The 11,650-nt window shown below is 42.2% G+C and overlaps 1 long non-coding RNA gene across 1 annotated transcript; it reads left to right on the plus strand.

Annotated features, from left to right (window-relative positions):
* The first annotated feature begins 2,054 nt into the window (after positions 1–2,054).
* On the plus strand, positions 2,055–9,540 carry LOC135322067 (uncharacterized). Its single transcript, XR_010382375.1, has 3 exons — positions 2,055–2,252; positions 8,352–8,551; positions 8,854–9,540. It is a non-coding gene; the product is annotated as an uncharacterized LOC135322067 (long non-coding RNA).
* Positions 9,541–11,650: the final 2,110 nt, after the last annotated feature.

Below are 11,650 nucleotides of genomic sequence, written 5' to 3' on the forward strand. Positions count from 1 at the left end.
CATGGTAGTATTTTCAAACTGTGGTATTCTTTTATCAATTGAAATTAAATCAGGCTGAGCCCCTGAGCCCTCCCGTGAGCTCTTTTCTCCTTCCTACAGGTGATACTGCTCTGGTTGCTGCCTGTGCCCTACCCCCAGCCTTGGTTTTGGAGTTGAGTAAGTCACCATCACTGGAGCCCTCTCTTTAAAAGATGAAAACATTTGCTCCTTCTCCCTGGTTGGGGACTTGGATGAGATGAGGTACCAGATAAAGAATGCAACCCCTCTTATTATGACCCCTGCTCTTTCCGTTGTACTCTTTTTGAAATAGTACAGTTCAACTGTATAAAGATTGATTGTGAGCTAATGAGATAGACAAGACAACCGAAAATTTATTAAATATCCTTTCATGCCAGAAACAAATGTGTTATACACACAAAAAGCACATAAAGCACGGTAGTACTGTGGTTACAAACATGGGTCTGAGATCGAGTCCTGCTCTGGAGTGACCAGTCCTGTGAGATGGAGAACTGGTAGGTCGGCTTAGCCTCTCCCATACTTGTTTCCTGTCCTGCAGAGACGGGTCTCGCTAGGCGTCCCTCCCCCTTAGAGGTGCTGTGGGGTGTAAATGACGCACGTGGGCAGCCCGAGCACAGCTGTTCATTCCTCGTAAGTGCAGGATAGAATGGATTTGCGGAGACAGCTTTATGACCACCCCGTGTAGACTCTCAGTGTGCCAAAGGGATGTCTTCTGGTTTGGATGTGGGATTCTCACTTCTCTAAATACCCAAAAATTGTGTTATTGGGCCTTGCTGATTTGAATCTATTCTTTAGAAAGTACATATTGTAGATATATTTTTCAAGCATGCATACATTTTTTCTTTTATTATTTATAGTTCTACCCTCTCATCTCTTGTTGTGGCTTTTCATGGAATCCAGGGAAACAGCCCTAAGCCACCTGCCTCTTCACACGTCTCCGTGGCGGTTTTCTTCCCTGACTAGAAGAGGGTTCTGCATAGGAAATTTTCTTTGTTCCCCTTTTCTTGGAGTCTCTCTGTCTGTCTGCCCACCTCTCACCTGTCCATCTGTCCAGTTCTCTACCCACTCATTCTTCTGACTTGTTCCAAAAAGCATTTCAGGCAGCTTACAGAAGAACAGATACCAAAAAACAGGTGAGAAAATGTGGCCAAGTTCAGACAGTGAGGCTAGGAGGCGAGCTTGTGTGAGGGTTGCAGGCGTGAGAAATATAAGACTTATAAGATTGCTGTGACTTATAAGATCGACAGCAACAGTGTGCCTGAGGCTCCCAGCAGACACAGGGAAACAGGGTTTGTGGGAGATTCTCTCTGGATGTGAAATAAATAAGTGGATGAGGAGAAGCCCAGCCTTTCCAGCTACTAAGGCTTAGGAGAATATTTTGAGTGTCTTCCAAAATCACAGTATTTCATCTTTTCCTTTGTCAGAGTTCTATGTATAGTTGGTTACATTCTATACCTGGAAATTTCTCCAAAACTGCTTCCCACGTGAGTCTCATGGCTCGGAATGGGGTGGTTCGGCTCATTGACTGGTGTTGGCCAGAAACAGAAAATGACATCCTCCAAGAAGCCTGGGATTTGTCAGTTATGTTTTGTCAGTTCTGTTGACTTCAGAAAATGCTTTCACAGTTCCTCTCCATCTGAGGAGGCAGCGTGCTCTCTTTGCAGCATCAGGAGCTCAGGGCCACGGGATGGTGGAGGCTGACTTCACTGCCGTCAAGACAGCTGAGGTAGTCACTGCAGGCGTGGTGCTTTCACGTAGTGCATTTCATGTTCTTTAATAGGTTTCAACAGGGAGTTAATTGAGTTAATTAACATTTAATAAATATGATGCTTTGTTGTAAAGACAGTTATAGGCAGTATATAAGCTGTGAAGACTTAAAAAACGGTTTCATTACTTAAATTTCAGCAGGGAAGATTTAGTTTATCTTATTTATGCCTCTCTTTTACAGTAACAAAGAAACAAGACAGAAAAAGCAGAGGATGATTTCTGTTCTTCCTCTCGGCTTGCAGGTGCCCTCACCTCCAGTGGCATCTATCCAGACACCAGCACTGACACTGGCCGTGCTCAGATCTGCCTCAGCCCTGAAGACACAACTGACAAATAGAAGGGGGCCATGCCCTGTTACAGCAGGTGCTCTCACTTTGTGGGTCCTTATGTAACTGCGCATTGTTATTCAGGATCGCCCATTCTACATTGTTTGAAGCTGCTGCGGTGTCTCCTAGTTATTTGTTTCTGTAAGTACTCATGTATTTTCTCCAATGCATGGTACTAGACATCTAAAAATGCTTTTTTCAGATGAAAAGTAATGTGTATTTAATATAATAAGTCTGAAAAAAGGGGCAAAAGGGGGTATCCTTGTCCCACTACTCAGAGACAGTAATTAACACTTTAACATCTATTTTCTGTCCTTTTCGTCAGTGTGTATCACCTCTGTCATAAAAAGCAGCGATCACTCTGTGCCTGTTTATTGTGTGGAGACCTCCATTTTCCATTCGGCTTATTACATGTTTTTCTGCAATATTCTATCTCCGCTGACATGATTTTTAATGACCAGTATAGCATTATGTCTTGTGGAGGCATCGTCCATTTTACTTCGGACTTAAATAAACTTTTAAATTCAAGTATACTTAACTGAAATACTGAAAAGAGAACTGTGGTGGTACCGAAAGGCCCCTAAATCCCTTCCCCTTATTTCCTGAGTGTAAAAGCTGTTGACAATGTGGTGTATATATTTCATGACCTTTATGCCTATGACATATATATATACCCATAAATACATACATACCTACATACATACACTTATATGAGAAATCTATGTATATGTGTGTGTATATATGCTTTATTGAAAAATAAGACCGTACTATATGTGTTCTGCAGCTCGCTTTATTCACTCACGGGTATATCATAGACGTCCTCCCACTCCAGACTCACCCGGTCCTTTCAGATAGAGAGGAGGGGTCTCCTGATGTGCAGGTGTGGTCTCTTGTGGAAGGACACCTTTGGTGGGAGAGTGATGTGGACAAGGCCCTGGACAATGCCGAATCGCCGGCCCCTTCAGAGCCCACATCTTGCCGTGATTTACCGCATCATTTTCTTGATGTTGGACCCTTAAGTTTTCTCCATTTTCCACTTTCAGAAAGGATGTTTGACTGGCATCCCTCTTGTACAAACATACCTGTGATCTTGTATGAGTATTCCTTTAGTTAAGGCTTCTGGAAATTTAGTCCCTGGATGTGACATTTACATTCATCACAGGCTCCTTTCAAGTGACTCTAGAAATTGCTCCTCCAGTGGGGAATGAAAAGCTGTAGAATAATTTATGTAACCAATTCTCAATCACTGGATATGATTTCACTTCAGCTTTTCATCCCACCATTGTAAACAGTGCTGTGTAAATGCTCTGATGAGTACATCTTTTGAACTGATTTTTTTCTAAATGAAATGATTCCTAGAAGTTGAGTTGAGTCTGTGTGTACACACGTTTTTCAGAGTTTACATATCCATTGACATGTCGTCCTCCAAAATGTCACTCACAGTTTGTTCTCTCACAGATGGACACTAGCTAGATTATCGTTTATAAATATTTGCCAATATGATGAACAAAAGTGCTTTTTCATTGTTTTAGTTTGTATTTGATGACCAGTGAGGTATTGAGCATTTTTCACTCATTAGCCATCTGACTTTTTAAAAGTGAATGATCCCTTTTGTCCTTTGCACACATTTAAGTGAGGGAGCTTCTTGTTGCTTTGTGACAGCTCTTTGTATGTTATGAACATTAAACCCTTGTCTTCATCAACATGTATCACAGAGCTTTTTCTTGTCATTTCTTGCCTTTCATTTTGTTCAGTAGTTTTTTTTATTTTCTTTGTGGCCCAAAATATTTTTAAGATTGTAAATGTCTTCCTTTTGGGTTTTATCTTTGGTATTATTCTTAGAAACACTTTCTTATAATGATATAAATCTCTTCTGTAAGTTTTTTTAATCTCTAAGATGGAGATGATAATAGTACTTGTTATAGTGAGGAGAAGTTGAATTAATATGAGCAAAGAGTTGCATTTGTTGTTATTAGTATTTTAATATTTACATCACTATCTGTAATTTTTCTTGTGGTCATTAGCACAGGAATAGAATTTGTTCTTTCCAGGTGATTCTCTGATTGTCCCAGGAAAATTATTGAATTCATACTTTGCTCTTTGATTTGAAATCCCAACTGTACAATATACTTATGTACACTAGAGTCTCTTTTTGAGCTCATGGTTTATTTCTGTCAATTTTACTTTCTTACTCCAGCGCTATATCTTACATATTGTAAAAATTTATTTAATAACTGAAAGTGTGATTTTTTTGATTCTTTTCTTCCATCACAAATTTTCTTGGCTAGTATGAATTTATTATTCCTGAAGAATTCTAAAATACTTTGTTCAAGTTAAAAAACACAGATAAGGGTTTTCATGGGATTTTTTAGTAAGTTTTGAATTATCTTTAGGAGAACGTACATCTTTACAAAACTGCTTTCCTCCATGCAATATGTTGATGTCTCTACATTCACACCTCTTACTTTACTCCTCAGTAGAGTCCAGTAGTTTTCTCCATGTAGAACATGGGCTTTAATTTTGAGTTTATTCCAGATTATTGTTGATGTCTTTGTTAATTCTGTAAGTGAGAATTTTTTGCTATTATATTTTGTAACTGTTAAAACTGACACCTAGGAAGGCAGAATCGGTTTGTAAATACTCACTTTGTAAATTGTCATTTAAAATTGTAAGTATTAAGTACTTGTTCCAGAATCCTTTCTTTTCTGTTTTTAAAAATTTGTTTCCAAGATTATCAAAATGGTCATAGCTAAGTAGTATATATGGGGAGACAGATGGAGAGAGGTAGTGTGGCTTATGTACAAACTCTGAGCAGTTTCATGGCTGCCTTTAGGCTGGAGAAGCCGCAGAAGAGCCCAGGTTAGACCAGGGATGGCTTTGTATGCACTGGAAAGCCAGCTTTCCTGCCTTTGTGGAGAAGCCTGTTGGGCGTGACAGGTAGATGATCAAGGTCCGATGGAGGCCATTGGCTGCACAGAGCGCTGTGACTGTGAGAACTTGCGACCATTAACATGGGAAATGCTTGGGGCCAGGAACACTGCAGGGGAGCTAGGCAGCCTGTGTGTTAAGGATTTTCCAGTCCTGGGAGTGGGAAGAGCAGACTCTGGATTCAGATCTGAGTTTGAATTAATCCTCTCTTGTTTACTGGTCCTCTGACTTTTGTCAAGTTATATATCCGCTTTGAACTCCTGTTTTCTTGTCTCTCAAAACAGGAGAATTACGGCCTGCTGCTAGAGTGTTTGATCAGCGTAAATGATTTGTGTCTATGAGATGCCACGTACAATCACAAGCTCAGTAAGAAATGGGCTGTCACCTTTCTTCTGCAACTCAGTGCTTGACAAGACTTGGGGGAAAGCCAGTCCATAATTTGTGTATGATGTAATTAGGAAAAAAATTAATGTCTTGCCTTTCCCTAGCAGTATTCGTACTCCTTTGCTTCATTTACTTCTTTCCTCCTTTCCTTTCCCCTTTCCCTCTTTCACTATAAGAGCCTGAGACTCTCTCAGAACACTAGATTCAAATAACTTTAAAGGTTGTCTCATCCTCATGAAATGACTGTAAGATAAAAAAATCTGTAAATATCCCAGAATTCATTGTATTTCATTTACACACACACGCACACACACACGCACACACACACACACAATCAGGCTATCTCCCACTTGCTGAGGGAGAAGGAACACTTTTTCTGTGTTTCCATTCACTGAGCGTGAGAACAAAGTCTCTTATGCAGAATTTCTCCCGGCTTCTTGCATGGTGTTTTTAATTGGATTTCTGCTTTGTTGCCATAGAAATATTCTCCTATTAGAAGAGAGGAAGTGGAGATATAGACATTCTGCTGAGATATTGGTTTAATCATATTTGAGTTGGAAAGTACTTAAGATCATAGAGCCGTAAATATTTATGGTTGAGAATCCATGATGTTGTAACTTGGACAAGAACCTGGGTCTTCTGCCATCGTGTCCATGCGGGCGAAGAGGCAACTGGGCAGGGGATGGCAGGGGTCCTTCTTGCTTGAGTTCCAGGGTCTTGCTAGTTTTCATTGCTCACCTGCCTTTAGTTTATGTCCATGTGGCCTCTCATGGGAAGGCCACTATGTCCTGTTAGACTGAGTTTCTAATCAGCAAAAAGCTCTGGATCCACTCATATTTCCCAGAGTTTTTCTGCTGACCTGCTGACACTTTATATAAATGAGGCCTAAGAAACTACTGAATACAAAATCCTTATTGATATCACTTGCCCTCGAGTTCCAAAGGAATGGGGTGCTGTCTCAGGCTGTCTAAGGCTAGATCTGAACAAAGATATGGTGATAGGCTGTGCTGCTGGACCCTCCACAGTCAAATGGGATTTCCACCTGGTTTTTAGAATCAGGCAGATGAGTTCAAATCTTGCGTTTACCAGTTATTAGCTTTGTGACCTTGGGGAAGAAACTGTACTTCTTTGTGTCCAATTTTCTTTGTCTGTAAGTAAGTTCAGTAAATATTTTAAGGTTTTTCTTTTTATACAATTGAATGAGCTAATTCCCTCATTTATACCTAAAGTACTGATCACGTGGTTCTATGTTGGTGCTTTGGTAGTTGATTACTAAGGAACTCGGCAGTGAGAATGTGGGTGGTGGACCCCTGGATCATAGAGTTTATATTCCAGGATATGATTGTAAAAGACTGGATGTGCAGTGGATTTTTAGTAAATATCCATACCTTTCCTAATCCACATTGATTGTTTATATATCTTTACACTAATATATGAACAATTTTTTATCGCAATTTAAATATCTTTTTAGTATTTAAAATATGCAGCTATAACAAAAATACGTGAAATAAATAGATTTGACTTTTATTTTCTTTTCAATAAGCAAAACAAAATAAAATAGAAAAGAAAAAAGATTTGAAGGAGTAGAAATAATTTTATTTCCATGGAATCAATTCCCTATGTTAGGTTTTTTGGTTGTGTTGCTAAACAGCATATAAAATTTATAGGTTGTGACATATTGGAAATGGGGAAACAGTGGAGACATACTACCTCCAATGAAGTCATTTAGTTACCACGTCAAAGCTAGTTCTGCCTCCTGAATGACAGGCCAGTAAATTGGGAGATGAGGTGTTAGAGCAAGGAATAGTGACTTTATTTGAAAAGCTGGCAGACCCAGAAGATGGCATACTGATATCCTGGAGAACCCTCTTCCCCAAGTCAGAATTCAGTCTCCTTTTTTACTAAACAGGGGTGGGGATGTGGTTGGTTGTTGCAAACATCTTGCTGTACGAATTGATTTCCTTGGAATCCTTTGTTCTTGCAGCTGTCCATGTGGGTCAAATCACGGTGACCCTTTAAAACCTCCAAAAAAAAAAAAAAACAGGTTATTCTCTATTTTGCAAATTGCCATCTCTACATAAGTGTAGAAGAGCTAACATCCTTAAAGATCAGAGCCCGCAGAATAGGCCCTCCTGGATATTTCAGGCTAAAGGCAACTTTCTTTTACAAAAGGTGCAGAGCTAGCATGTCTAAGCCTAGAAAACAGGGCACAGGTTTAAAGCCAAAGGAAAACATCTAACATTAAGTCAAATTTTTTCTTTTCTATTACAATTCCTTTTTCCACCTCATAAATAATTTTAGTAAGGAACATGAACAATTTTTAATTTTTTTTCTCAATAATGGATAAATGAGCCAACTACATTTTTGTGAGCAGCAATGCTGTGCGTGCCTTGGGGTCACAGCAAACTCTTGTTGGGGGTGGTCGACCCTGCAACAAGTCTGATGCCCTGTGAGTGTTGGTGAGGGTCTCCCTAACCTGGGGCTCTCTTCAAGAACCAGCATATGGGCATTGACCTCTGGAGACCACTTTTTCAGCTGCAGAAAATTTTTTCAGATACTGTGATTGAAAAATCACTCCAGCTGGGGATAAGTAGGGAATAAAGGAAGAGGAAAAGGGCTTGGAGTAAAGTAGAAGAGAAGGACAGAAGATTAGGGAGCCTGGGGGCTTGGAAGCGGGGCTTCGGGAGAGAGACGAGCAGAGGTGGGGAGGTGCCCGGCTCCGGAACCAGCTCCTGCACCTGTCCGTGCGCCCAAGCCACACAGCATTTAATTGGCCCAGGACGCTATCCTGTCTGGATGTCACCCTGGGCAGAACCTTGAGAATCGAAGGTAAGGGGTGGGCAGCACTCACCTAGGGGACACTGAAGGCTTTAGTCAAGTCCACAGTGCCTTTTATACTCATGTGTCTTCACTTGCCATTTATCTTAGGATCTGAGAAGCAGGAGCAAGGAATTCAGGGAGAGATCCAGGAAGACATCTGACTCTGTTAAGAGACGACATTCACAGCGACAAGGGGAGCGAAGACACTTGCAGCAAAGCAAAATGAATTCACAACGATTGCATCAGAGCTGCAGGTGTGAGAGAGCCTAAGCCTGTCTCAGAGTGCAGGGGACAAGTGGAAAGGAATGGTAAAATTTCCACTGACAATTGAAATTTTGTTAAATAGCCTGCTACTCTTAATTGTATCACTTCATTGTATGTAGGTGTATTTCTGTGAGCATTTATAGGTTCACACAACCCCACCAGCACCTCTTGCCCACATCGGGGATGGGCTTTCTCAAGCACAGTGCACCTCATGCTTGATTGGCCACGCTACGGGTCCTGGCCTGGGGCCGGGTTGCTGCAGGGCACTGAGTCCCCGAGGCACGGGCAGTGAGACAAGACAGGAACATCTCAGCTCATGACTGAGGGCCTCCGTTTCCCCCTGCAGTGTAAGAATGCCGGTGACTCAGTTAGAAGCATGCTTCGAAGCTGTCCGTGTACTTGCCACCCAGAAGCAGAGCCTGGGAGCTACCGAATTTCTCCAGAATGCAGTTTACATTCACCTTGACAAGTGAATTATGTCCTTTTACAAGTGGAGGAATTGCTGCCGTTTCCCTGGAACTTACTCACCACTAGTGTATATGATTTTCCTTTGCTAGGATTCAGTATAGCCTGCTAAAAATTCTGGAGTCAGATCTTGAAACCCTGATGAAGAGGATTATTTATTTTATTTCTTTATATGATAGTATTTTACTTTCAAAATTCAGAGTTTTCAGTTCATTGAGGAATTTTTTCGGGGGTTGGAGAATCAACGTTTCTCTTACCATCTTTGTGACCTGTTGCTATATGCCTCTCACCTGTCTTCTGTCACTTGTGAGGCGGTTCCATTTGTGACCCTGTGCGGGTTGTTCATGTTATAAAATATAAATTCTGTAAAACTACAGTCCCTTTTACTCCGAAGACATTCCACAAGTACTACTTAAATCTGGGTGTGGTTTTTAGAAGACAGAATCATTAGAACATGTACTTGCAGGTTGCTAGTGCAAAATCCCCAAATCAATAGTCTAGATCAACATCTAAAATCTTTCTAATCTACCTTGGATTTGTATGGATAAGTGAAGCAGTTTGCTAAGAAATCAAGACCAGGTTTAGAATACAGGCTGGTGTAGCTCAGCAGGTCCTCCCATGCTGATGCTCTGCCAGAGGGTGGTGCCAAGGGGAGAGGGCGTGTCCTGCCCTCCCTGAGCTGACAGTTTGATGGCAAAGACCTTCACCAGGTGAAGAACTGGGAGTTTCTTCTAAGAAAAGTGGGTTTGAAAAGAGTCCTAAAAGCGCGGGAGTGACACAATCCCATTTGTCTCAAGTAGGGGAGAGCGGCTGTAGGGCCAATTGGGAGACTCGTGAGTCCAGGAGTGCAGTGTTGGTGGCTTCCACTTGAGCGGTGGGACGGTCAGTGTGTTAAAGCGAACAGATTGAAGACATGTTTCGATGGTAAAAAGGAAAGGATGAATGCTGTCTGTGAAGTTAGAATGGAGTAAGGCCCAGGTTTCTGGGTGGATTAATGAGGTAAATGATAGCCCTGCTGTGCTGTGATGAGGGAAACCTGCAGAGGGAGTTCTGGGGAAAATCTGATGAGTTCAGCTGTGGGTAAATGAAAGGCTGTTAGATGTGTGGACATGGAGCTCTGGTGAGAGCCAGTAGTGAGTAGGGGGAGGGGAGAGAGTCTTTCAAATCATTTTGTCTTGTGAACATACAAATAAGGATGAGCAATGACACACTTAACACCTCTATATTCTGGATTTAAAACCCAGTAACATTTTGCATTATTGACTGCAGAGGTTCTTAATTTTTTAAGAGAAATAAAATAAATAGAAACAAAATAGTGGAGTTAATCAACATCTAAACAACATTAGATTTGATGTGTGTCCTTGTGTATATTTTGATAACTCATCTGTTTATAACTATAATCTACAAAAAGTTAACTTGCTTAGCATAAGAGTTAAACAGAGGGACGTGACACACAATGTTAGGGGTGGAAGCTGATCACCTTGGGCAAATTATGTCGCCTCTCTGTGCCTTAGTTGCATCTTCTGTGACTGCCCCTGGGCCCCTCATCACAGCTGATTTCCTAGACTTGATGTTGGGAGGGAGGCTGCTGAAGGGATTAAGAAGTGGCAACTGCTAGGGATACTGAAGAGTGAGACAAAAGCAGATTAAAGCCTATAAACTTAGTACAAATACCCTCAAAAGAGAAAGAACCTTGCAGTGTTTTGAGCCACCTAGCGTAAGGAAAACAAAATCACGTGGACCCAATTCTCTTGAACATTTGAGTATTGTGGGTGGGAGGGTGTCATCAAAAAAGTGTCAAGAAAAGGCCTTTTGGTTTCCCTTGACGTTTCCAGTAAGGGTGAGTAGCATAAGCAAAACCCCTCCCGGTTCACAGTGGAAGGTCCTTTTTGTGCAAAACTGACCAAAGGTTGGAAACCAATCTTCAGCGGTGCTGGCAAATGAAGAGACTTCTGGATTGGGTGGGGCACTTGCTGTGACTTCCAGGTGACCTGCTGGCTGGGGACTGTTAGGCGGGCAGTAGGTTTGCAGGGAGACCCGGGCATAATCCCTGCCTCTGAGGCTGCTAGTCTGATTAGTCCCCTGGGCACATGCAGTCCTAATGGGGCAGCCCGGGATGTGGCCTGGGACACCTGCAATGCTGAGGGCGAAAAGAGGGCTTCCCTGAGGGGGTGTCCCTGCAGAGAGTGGAAACGTCCTCCTGCAGGTGAGGAAGAGCCTCTGAGCAGGGGGAAGGATGCACAGGCAAGACCAGCCTGAGCACGGAGTGTTTGGGAAGCCAGAAGTCATACAGTGGCCCGAGCAGCCTTGTTCCTGAGAGACTGGAGGTAAAAGATGCTGAAAAGGCAGGCTAGGTTCAGACCGTGTGGTGTTTTATGAGTGACAGGTAAGGACTGGTCAGGCAGGCATGAGAGAACCCTGTGGGCATCCCAGCTGGGGCGTCACGCCGGAGGGAGGAGCAGAGTTATAGACTTTGCCACTTATTAGCTGTGTGACTTTGAGCAAGATCACCCCAGTTCTCTCTATATATATCTTCAACTGTAAAGTGACACAGTGACAAGCTCGTGTCATCAGAAGGCTTAGTTTAGATCTGATCCTCTGTGTCCAGTCCTGTCAGTGCTGCCCTGTGAGGTTCTGTAGCGGCTGCTCTTACCCTGAGATGGGAGGGCGTAGAGGGA

The sequence above is a fragment of the Camelus dromedarius genome, chromosome 1 (assembly GCF_036321535.1).
Source record: "Camelus dromedarius isolate mCamDro1 chromosome 1, mCamDro1.pat, whole genome shotgun sequence".
NCBI lineage: Eukaryota > Metazoa > Chordata > Mammalia > Artiodactyla > Camelidae > Camelus > Camelus dromedarius.